The sequence below is a fragment of the Balaenoptera ricei genome, chromosome 3, assembly GCF_028023285.1.
Source record: "Balaenoptera ricei isolate mBalRic1 chromosome 3, mBalRic1.hap2, whole genome shotgun sequence".
Lineage (NCBI taxonomy): Eukaryota > Metazoa > Chordata > Mammalia > Artiodactyla > Balaenopteridae > Balaenoptera > Balaenoptera ricei.
The window spans coordinates 161,556,323-161,567,966 of NC_082641.1; positions in this window are offsets into that span (position 1 = coordinate 161,556,323).

Below are 11,644 nucleotides of genomic sequence, written 5' to 3' on the forward strand. Positions count from 1 at the left end.
TCATGCATGTTTTCGAGGTAGGAAGATGCCCTTGAACCTGGAGATTAGGGACCCATGGGATGGGTAACAGGCAGTATTACTTTAAAGGCTCTGCGTTTGCTCCCCCAACCTCACCAAACCTCTCAGCCCCGAGAGTGTCCACCCTTATGTCTCCTCCAGCTGTGGGTCTAGATATGGTCAATCCAGGTTGCATCACAGCCCCTGAACGAATTTTGTAAGAATTTCTCTCTCTTTCACTGTCTTTGTTTCACGGGTTTTTAAAAGTAATTCATTTTTATAATGGGGTTTAGCTGCTTTTCACGGCTGTGTTTCTGCCGCTTTACACCCACTTGACTCACTTCCAGAGAGATATCAATATGTAGGTTTTAAGATTATTACTAGTCAGATATATTCTTGTGCGGTGAATAGGGGGTGTTGAGTCCAGTTCACTGAGCAAGGAGTAGGTCTTTCTATTACATATTGGGTTTATGGAACGGTATCTGAGCTCATTTGAAACCCTTCTTTTATGCATCACCCCACCCCACCTTTCCCGTTAAGCAGCCATAGTGTGTTTTGTAAACGTGTGACTCTGTTCTGTTTTGTAATTCAGTTCAAGTGTAGCGGTTTTTACATTCCCTCTATAAGTGATAGCTTATGATAAGTGTCTTTTTCTGTGTGACTTATTTCACTTAGAATCGTCGTAGCTAAAGCCACTCATCATGCTGCTACTAGCCTTATGACATTGATTTCATGGCTGAGTGATATTCCATTGTACATAAGGACCACCACTTCTTTATCCATTTTTCTCTTTCCTGGGATATTTAAGGTGTCACGAAGTGGAGGTTCTTGTCAACAGAGCAGCCCTAAACTTTGGGGTGCCTGTGTCTTGCTGATTTTTAGTTTTCCCAATTTATACGCCCATGAGTGGAAGTGCCCTATGCGCTCTGAGCTGTGTCTTTTCGATGATTCAGGACACACCGTACACTCCTCCAGCGTGGCTGTTGGCAATTTACATCCGCCCATCAGCGTAGCAAGGCTCCCATTTCTCCATGGCCTGTCCTGCATTTCTGGTTTTGACACTTTTTTCCGCATGGCCCTTTTGACCGATGGGAAGCGAGACTTCTTTGTAGCGCTGATTTGCCTTTCCAGGTTGCTTGGTTGGCCAAAAAGGGCGTATGCGTTTTTTCCTGAATATATTCAGGAAAAAACGCATACGCCCTTTTTGGCCAAGGGCATCATTGTCGACGTTTTGCCGCTTTTCATGTGCTTTAAAGGCGATTCGAATCTACCTCCTGAAATCTGTTTCCTGCAATTCTGCCTTGCTTTCAGATCCTCTTCGTTGCCTTCCCTCAATATATTTGTGGACGAGAGTTATCATTTATAACTCTGCAGGTTTGTGAATTGCAGTGACCCTGAGCTCCATTTTTCAACTCGCTTTTTTGGGAGCTGGCCGCAAAAGCGCAGGATTGCCTCAGGCCCTATTCTGCTTCCGGGCGGCAGGCTGAGCCTGTGGTTAATTCTTCTTCCTGATGGGAAAATAGAGTGACCTGTGCCTGTCCCAACACCTAGAGCTAGTCTCTCATTGGCTCCCCCTCTTCCCGTTCATCCTCAGGACAAATTGCAAGCTGTACGGAATGGGAGGTTAAAGGTGCTGATTCTCCAAGGAGGGAGATTGCTAGTAAAGGGGCTGGAATGGCGAACCTGAGCACAAGGAGATGAGAAATGAGGTGCGTTTTAGAAACCTTTCCCGATCACACGGTGTACCACCTTCTGGGTTTCTCATGCATGTTTTCAAGGTAGGAAGATGCCCTTGAACCTGGAGATTTGGGACCCATGGGATGGGTAACAGGCAGTATTACTTTAAAGGCTCTGCGTTTGCTCCCCCAACCTCACCAAACCTCTCAGCCCCGAGAGTGTCCACCCTTATGTCTCCTCCAGCTGTGGGTCTAGATATGGTCAATCCAGGTTGCATCACAGCCCCTGAACGAATTTTGTAAGAATTTCTCTCTCTTTCACTGTCTTTGTTTCACGGGTTTTTAAAAGTAATTTATTTTTATAATGGGGTTTAGCCGCTTTTCACGGCTGTGTTTCTGCCGCTTTACACCCACTTGACTCACTTCCAGAGAGATATCAATACGTAGGTTTTAAGAATATTACTATTCAGATATATTCTTGTGCGGTGAATAGGGGGTGTTGAGTCCAGTTCACTGAGCAAGGAGTAGGTCTTTCTATTACATATTGGGTTTATGGAACGGTATCTGAGCTCATTTGAAACCCTTGTTTTATGCATCACCCCACCCCACCTTTCCCGTTAAGCAGCCATAGTGTGTTTTGTAAACGTGTGACTCTGTTCTGTTTTGTAATTCAGTTCAAGTGTAGCGGTTTTTACATTCCCTCTATAAGTGATAGCTTATGATAAGTGTCTTTTTCTGTGTGACTTATTTCACTTAGAATCGTCGTAGCTAAAGCCACTCATCATGCTGCTACTAGCCTTATGACATTGATTTCATGGCTGAGTGATATTCCATTGTACATAAGGACCACCACTTCTTTATCCATTTTTCTCTTTCCTGGGATATTTAAGGTGTCACGAAGTGGAGGTTCTTGTCAACAGAGCAGCCCTAAACTTTGGGGTGCCTGTGTCTTGCTGATTTTTAGTTTTCCCAATTTATACGCCCATGAGTGGAAGTGCCCTATGCGCTCTAAGCTGTGTTTTTTCGATGTTTCAGGACACACCGTACACTTCTCCAGAGTGGCTGTTGGCAATTTACATCCCGCCCATCAGCGTAGCAAGGCTCCCATTTCTCCATGGCCTGTTCTGCATTTCTGGTTTTGACACTTTTTTCCGCATGGCCCTTTTGACCGATGGGAAGCGAGACTTCTTTGTAGCGCTGATTTGCCTTTCCAGGTTGCTTGGTTGGCCAAAAAGGGCGTATGCGTTTTTTCCTGAATATATTCAGGAAAAAACGCATACGCCCTTTTTGGCCAAGGGCATCATTGTCGACGTTTTGCCGCTTTTCATGTGCTTTAAAGGCGATTCGAATCTACCTCCTGAAATCTGTTTCCTGCAATTCTGCCTTGCTTTCAGATCCTCTTCGTTGCCTTCCCTCAATATATTTGTGGACGAGAGTTATCATTTAAAACTCTGCAGGTTTGTGAATTGCAGTGCCCCTGAGCTCCATGTTTCAACTCGCTTTTTTGGGAGCTGGCCCCAAAAGCGCAGGATTGCCTCAGGCCCTATTCTGGTTCCGGGCGGCAGGCTGAGCCTGTGGTTAATTCTTCTTCCTGATGGGAAAATAGAGTGACCTGTGCCTGTCCCAACACCTAGAGCTAGTCTCTCATTGGCTCCCCCTCTTCCCGTTCATCCTCAGGACAAATTGCAAGCTGTACGGAATGGGAGGTTAAAGGTGCTGATTCTCCAAGGAGGGAGATTGCTAGTAAAGCGGCTGGAATGGCGAACCTGAGCCCAAGGAGATGAGAAATGAGGTGCGTTTTAGAAACCTTTCCCGATCACACGGTGTACCACCTTCTGGGTTTCTCATGCATGTTTTCGAGGTAGGAAGATGCCCTTGAACCTGGAGATTAGGGACCCATGGGATGGGTAACAGGCAGTATTACTTTAAAGGCTCTGCGTTTGCTCCCCCAACCTCACCAAACCTCTCAGCCCCGAGAGTGTCCACCCTTATGTCTCCTCCAGCTGTGGGTCTAGATATGGTCAATCCAGGTTGCATCACAGCCCCTGAACGAATTTTGTAAGAATTTCTCTCTCTTTCACTGTCTTTGTTTCACGGGTTTTTAAAAGTAATTCATTTTTATAATGGGGTTTAGCTGCTTTTCACGGCTGTGTTTCTGCCGCTTTACACCCACTTGACTCACTTCCAGAGAGATATCAATACGTAGGTTTTAAGATTATTACTAGTCAGATATATTCTTGTGCGGTGAATAGGGGGTGTTGAGTCCAGTTCACTGAGCAAGGAGTAGGTCTTTCTATTACATATTGGGTTTATGGAACGGTATCTGAGCTCATTTGAAACCCTTCTTTTATGCATCACCCCACCCCACCTTTCCCGTTAAGCAGCCATAGTGTGTTTTGTAAACGTGTGACTCTGTTCTGTTTTGTAATTCAGTTCAAGTGTAGCGGTTTTTACATTCCCTCTATAAGTGATAGCTTATGATAAGTGTCTTTTTCTGTGTGACTTATTTCACTTAGAATCGTCGTAGCTAAAGCCACTCATCATGCTGCTACTAGCCTTATGACATTGATTTCATGGCTGAGTGATATTCCATTGTACATAAGGACCACCACTTCTTTATCCATTTTTCTCTTTCCTGGGATATTTAAGGTGTCACGAAGTGGAGGTTCTTGTCAACAGAGCAGCCCTAAACTTTGGGGTGCCTGTGTCTTGCTGATTTTTAGTTTTCCCAATTTATACGCCCATGAGTGGAAGTGCCCTATGCGCTCTGAGCTGTGTCTTTTCGATGTTTCAGGACACACCGTACACTCCTCCAGCGTGGCTGTTGGCAATTTACATCCGCCCATCAGCGTAGCAAGGCTCCCATTTCTCCATGGCCTGTCCTGCATTTCTGGTTTTGACACTTTTTTCCGCATGGCCCTTTTGACCGATGGGAAGCGAGACTTCTTTGTAGCGCTGATTTGCCTTTCCAGGTTGCTTGGTTGGCCAAAAAGGGCGTATGCGTTTTTTCCTGAATATATTCAGGAAAAAACGCATACGCCCTTTTTGGCCAAGGGCATCATTGTCGACGTTTTGCCGCTTTTCATGTGCTTTAAAGGCGATTCGAATCTACCTCCTGAAATCTGTTTCCTGCAATTCTGCCTTGCTTTCAGATCCTCTTCGTTGCCTTCCCTCAATATATTTGTGGACGAGAGTTATCATTTATAACTCTGCAGGTTTGTGAATTGCAGTGACCCTGAGCTCCATGTTTCAACTCGCTTTTTTGGGAGCTGGCCGCAAAAGCGCAGGATTGCCTCAGGCCCTATTCTGGTTCCGGGCGGCAGGCTGAGCCTGTGGTTAATTCTTCTTCCTGATGGGAAAATAGAGTGACCTGTGCCTGTCCCAACACCTAGAGCTAGTCTCTCATTGGCTCCCCCTCTTCCCGTTCATCCTCAGGACAAATTGCAAGCTGTACGGAACGGGAGGTTAAAGGTGCTGATTCTCCAAGGAGGGAGATTGCTAGTAAAGCGGCTGGAATGGCGAACCCGAGCACAAGGAGATGAGAAATGAGGTGCGTTTTAGAAACCTTTCCCGATCACACGGTGTACCACCTTCTGGGTTTCTCATGCATGTTTTCGAGGTAGGAAGATGCCCTTGAACCTGGAGATTTGGGACCCATGGGATGGGTAACAGGCAGTATTACTTTAAAGGCTCTGCGTTTGCTCCCCCAACCTCACCAAACCTCTCAGCCCCGAGAGTGTCCACCCTTATGTCTCCTCCAGCTGTGGGTCTAGATATGGTCAATCCAGGTTGCATCACAGCCCCTGAACGAATTTTGTAAGAATTTCTCTCTCTTTCACTGTCTTTGTTTCACGGGTTTTTAAAAGTAATTCATTTTTATAATGGGGTTTAGCTGCTTTTCACGGCTGTGTTTCTGCCGCTTTACACCCACTTGACTCACTTCCAGAGAGATATCAATACGTAGCTTTTAAGATTATTACTAGTCAGATATATTCTTGTGTGGTGAATAGGGGGTGTTGAGTCCAGTTCACTGAGCAAGGAGTAGGTCTTTCTATTACATATTGGGTTTATGGAACGGTATCTGAGCTCATTTGAAACCCTTCTTTTATGCATCACCCCACCCCACCTTTCCCGTTAAGCAGCCATAGTGTGTTTTGTAAACGTGTGACTCTGTTCTGTTTTGTAATTCAGTTCAAGTGTAGCGGTTTTTACATTCCCTCTATAAGTGATAGCTTATGATAAGTGTCTTTTTCTGTGTGACTTATTTCACTTAGAATCGTCGTAGCTAAAGCCACTCATCATGCTGCTACTAGCCTTATGACATTGATTTCATGGCTGAGTGATATTCCATTGTACATAAGGACCACCACTTCTTTATCCATTTTTCTCTTTCCTGGGATATTTAAGGTGTCACGAAGTGGAGGTTCTTGTCAACAGAGCAGCCCTAAACTTTGGGGTGCCTGTGTCTTGCTGATTTTTAGTTTTCCCAATTTATACGCCCATGAGTGGAAGTGCCCTATGCGCTCTAAGCTGTGTTTTTTCGATGTTTCAGGACACACCGTACACTTCTCCAGAGTGGCTGTTGGCAATTTACATCCCACCCATCAGCGTAGCAAGGCTCCCATTTCTCCATGGCCTGTTCTGCATTTCTGGTTTTGACACTTTTTTCCGCATGGCCCTTTTGACCGATGGGAAGCGAGACTTCTTTGTAGCGCTGATTTGCCTTTCCAGGTTGCTTGGTTGGCCAAAAAGGGCGTATGCGTTTTTTCCTGAATATATTCAGGAAAAAACGCATACGCCCTTTTTGGCCAAGGGCATCATTGTCGACGTTTTGCCGCTTTTCATGTGCTTTAAAGGCGATTCGAATCTACCTCCTGAAATCTGTTTCCTGCAATTCTGCCTTGCTTTCAGATCCTCTTCGTTGCCTTCCCTCAATATATTTGTGGACGAGAGTTATCATTTATAACTCTGCAGGTTTGTGAATTGCAGTGACCCTGAGCTCCATTTTTCAACTCGCTTTTTTGGGAGCTGGCCGCAAAAGCGCAGGATTGCCTCAGGCCCTATTCTGCTTCCGGGCGGCAGGCTGAGCCTGTGGTTAATTCTTCTTCCTGATGGGAAAATAGAGTGACCTGTGCCTGTCCCAACACCTAGAGCTAGTCTCTCATTGGCTCCCCCTCTTCCCGTTCATCCTCAGGACAAATTGCAAGCTGTACGGAATGGGAGGTTAAAGGTGCTGATTCTCCAAGGAGGGAGATTGCTAGTAAAGGGGCTGGAATGGCGAACCTGAGCACAAGGAGATGAGAAATGAGGTGCGTTTTAGAAACCTTTCCCGATCACACGGTGTACCACCTTCTGGGTTTCTCATGCATGTTTTCAAGGTAGGAAGATGCCCTTGAACCTGGAGATTTGGGACCCATGGGATGGGTAACAGGCAGTATTACTTTAAAGGCTCTGCGTTTGCTCCCCCAACCTCACCAAACCTCTCAGCCCCGAGAGTGTCCACCCTTATGTCTCCTCCAGCTGTGGGTCTAGATATGGTCAATCCAGGTTGCATCACAGCCCCTGAACGAATTTTGTAAGAATTTCTCTCTCTTTCACTGTCTTTGTTTCACGGGTTTTTAAAAGTAATTTATTTTTATAATGGGGTTTAGCCGCTTTTCACGGCTGTGTTTCTGCCGCTTTACACCCACTTGACTCACTTCCAGAGAGATATCAATACGTAGGTTTTAAGAATATTACTATTCAGATATATTCTTGTGCGGTGAATAGGGGGTGTTGAGTCCAGTTCACTGAGCAAGGAGTAGGTCTTTCTATTACATATTGGGTTTATGGAACGGTATCTGAGCTCATTTGAAACCCTTGTTTTATGCATCACCCCACCCCACCTTTCCCGTTAAGCAGCCATAGTGTGTTTTGTAAACGTGTGACTCTGTTCTGTTTTGTAATTCAGTTCAAGTGTAGCGGTTTTTACATTCCCTCTATAAGTGATAGCTTATGATAAGTGTCTTTTTCTGTGTGACTTATTTCACTTAGAATCGTCGTAGCTAAAGCCACTCATCATGCTGCTACTAGCCTTATGACATTGATTTCATGGCTGAGTGATATTCCATTGTACATAAGGACCACCACTTCTTTATCCATTTTTCTCTTTCCTGGGATATTTAAGGTGTCACGAAGTGGAGGTTCTTGTCAACAGAGCAGCCCTAAACTTTGGGGTGCCTGTGTCTTGCTGATTTTTAGTTTTCCCAATTTATACGCCCATGAGTGGAAGTGCCCTATGCGCTCTAAGCTGTGTTTTTTCGATGTTTCAGGACACACCGTACACTTCTCCAGAGTGGCTGTTGGCAATTTACATCCCGCCCATCAGCGTAGCAAGGCTCCCATTTCTCCATGGCCTGTTCTGCATTTCTGGTTTTGACACTTTTTTCCGCATGGCCCTTTTGACCGATGGGAAGCGAGACTTCTTTGTAGCGCTGATTTGCCTTTCCAGGTTGCTTGGTTGGCCAAAAAGGGCGTATGCGTTTTTTCCTGAATATATTCAGGAAAAAACGCATACGCCCTTTTTGGCCAAGGGCATCATTGTCGACGTTTTGCCGCTTTTCATGTGCTTTAAAGGCGATTCGAATCTACCTCCTGAAATCTGTTTCCTGCAATTCTGCCTTGCTTTCAGATCCTCTTCGTTGCCTTCCCTCAATATATTTGTGGACGAGAGTTATCATTTAAAACTCTGCAGGTTTGTGAATTGCAGTGCCCCTGAGCTCCATGTTTCAACTCGCTTTTTTGGGAGCTGGCCCCAAAAGCGCAGGATTGCCTCAGGCCCTATTCTGGTTCCGGGCGGCAGGCTGAGCCTGTGGTTAATTCTTCTTCCTGATGGGAAAATAGAGTGACCTGTGCCTGTCCCAACACCTAGAGCTAGTCTCTCATTGGCTCCCCCTCTTCCCGTTCATCCTCAGGACAAATTGCAAGCTGTACGGAATGGGAGGTTAAAGGTGCTGATTCTCCAAGGAGGGAGATTGCTAGTAAAGCGGCTGGAATGGCGAACCTGAGCCCAAGGAGATGAGAAATGAGGTGCGTTTTAGAAACCTTTCCCGATCACACGGTGTACCACCTTCTGGGTTTCTCATGCATGTTTTCGAGGTAGGAAGATGCCCTTGAACCTGGAGATTAGGGACCCATGGGATGGGTAACAGGCAGTATTACTTTAAAGGCTCTGCGTTTGCTCCCCCAACCTCACCAAACCTCTCAGCCCCGAGAGTGTCCACCCTTATGTCTCCTCCAGCTGTGGGTCTAGATATGGTCAATCCAGGTTGCATCACAGCCCCTGAACGAATTTTGTAAGAATTTCTCTCTCTTTCACTGTCTTTGTTTCACGGGTTTTTAAAAGTAATTCATTTTTATAATGGGGTTTAGCTGCTTTTCACGGCTGTGTTTCTGCCGCTTTACACCCACTTGACTCACTTCCAGAGAGATATCAATACGTAGGTTTTAAGATTATTACTAGTCAGATATATTCTTGTGCGGTGAATAGGGGGTGTTGAGTCCAGTTCACTGAGCAAGGAGTAGGTCTTTCTATTACATATTGGGTTTATGGAACGGTATCTGAGCTCATTTGAAACCCTTCTTTTATGCATCACCCCACCCCACCTTTCCCGTTAAGCAGCCATAGTGTGTTTTGTAAACGTGTGACTCTGTTCTGTTTTGTAATTCAGTTCAAGTGTAGCGGTTTTTACATTCCCTCTATAAGTGATAGCTTATGATAAGTGTCTTTTTCTGTGTGACTTATTTCACTTAGAATCGTCGTAGCTAAAGCCACTCATCATGCTGCTACTAGCCTTATGACATTGATTTCATGGCTGAGTGATATTCCATTGTACATAAGGACCACCACTTCTTTATCCATTTTTCTCTTTCCTGGGATATTTAAGGTGTCACGAAGTGGAGGTTCTTGTCAACAGAGCAGCCCTAAACTTTGGGGTGCCTGTGTCTTGCTGATTTTTAGTTTTCCCAATTTATACGCCCATGAGTGGAAGTGCCCTATGCGCTCTGAGCTGTGTCTTTTCGATGTTTCAGGACACACCGTACACTCCTCCAGCGTGGCTGTTGGCAATTTACATCCGCCCATCAGCGTAGCAAGGCTCCCATTTCTCCATGGCCTGTCCTGCATTTCTGGTTTTGACACTTTTTTCCGCATGGCCCTTTTGACCGATGGGAAGCGAGACTTCTTTGTAGCGCTGATTTGCCTTTCCAGGTTGCTTGGTTGGCCAAAAAGGGCGTATGCGTTTTTTCCTGAATATATTCAGGAAAAAACGCATACGCCCTTTTTGGCCAAGGGCATCATTGTCGACGTTTTGCCGCTTTTCATGTGCTTTAAAGGCGATTCGAATCTACCTCCTGAAATCTGTTTCCTGCAATTCTGCCTTGCTTTCAGATCCTCTTCGTTGCCTTCCCTCAATATATTTGTGGACGAGAGTTATCATTTATAACTCTGCAGGTTTGTGAATTGCAGTGACCCTGAGCTCCATGTTTCAACTCGCTTTTTTGGGAGCTGGCCGCAAAAGCGCAGGATTGCCTCAGGCCCTATTCTGGTTCCGGGCGGCAGGCTGAGCCTGTGGTTAATTCTTCTTCCTGATGGGAAAATAGAGTGACCTGTGCCTGTCCCAACACCTAGAGCTAGTCTCTCATTGGCTCCCCCTCTTCCCGTTCATCCTCAGGACAAATTGCAAGCTGTACGGAACGGGAGGTTAAAGGTGCTGATTCTCCAAGGAGGGAGATTGCTAGTAAAGCGGCTGGAATGGCGAACCCGAGCACAAGGAGATGAGAAATGAGGTGCGTTTTAGAAACCTTTCCCGATCACACGGTGTACCACCTTCTGGGTTTCTCATGCATGTTTTCGAGGTAGGAAGATGCCCTTGAACCTGGAGATTTGGGACCCATGGGATGGGTAACAGGCAGTATTACTTTAAAGGCTCTGCGTTTGCTCCCCCAACCTCACCAAACCTCTCAGCCCCGAGAGTGTCCACCCTTATGTCTCCTCCAGCTGTGGGTCTAGATATGGTCAATCCAGGTTGCATCACAGCCCCTGAACGAATTTTGTAAGAATTTCTCTCTCTTTCACTGTCTTTGTTTCACGGGTTTTTAAAAGTAATTCATTTTTATAATGGGGTTTAGCTGCTTTTCACGGCTGTGTTTCTGCCGCTTTACACCCACTTGACTCACTTCCAGAGAGATATCAATACGTAGCTTTTAAGATTATTACTAGTCAGATATATTCTTGTGTGGTGAATAGGGGGTGTTGAGTCCAGTTCACTGAGCAAGGAGTAGGTCTTTCTATTACATATTGGGTTTATGGAACGGTATCTGAGCTCATTTGAAACCCTTCTTTTATGCATCACCCCACCCCACCTTTCCCGTTAAGCAGCCATAGTGTGTTTTGTAAACGTGTGACTCTGTTCTGTTTTGTAATTCAGTTCAAGTGTAGCGGTTTTTACATTCCCTCTATAAGTGATAGCTTATGATAAGTGTCTTTTTCTGTGTGACTTATTTCACTTAGAATCGTCGTAGCTAAAGCCACTCATCATGCTGCTACTAGCCTTATGACATTGATTTCATGGCTGAGTGATATTCCATTGTACATAAGGACCACCACTTCTTTATCCATTTTTCTCTTTCCTGGGATATTTAAGGTGTCACGAAGTGGAGGTTCTTGTCAACAGAGCAGCCCTAAACTTTGGGGTGCCTGTGTCTTGCTGATTTTTAGTTTTCCCAATTTATACGCCCATGAGTGGAAGTGCCCTATGCGCTCTAAGCTGTGTTTTTTCGATGTTTCAGGACACACCGTACACTTCTCCAGAGTGGCTGTTGGCAATTTACATCCCACCCATCAGCGTAGCAAGGCTCCCATTTCTCCATGGCCTGTTCTGCATTTCTGGTTTTGACACTTTTTTCCGCATGGCCCTTTTGACCGATGGGAA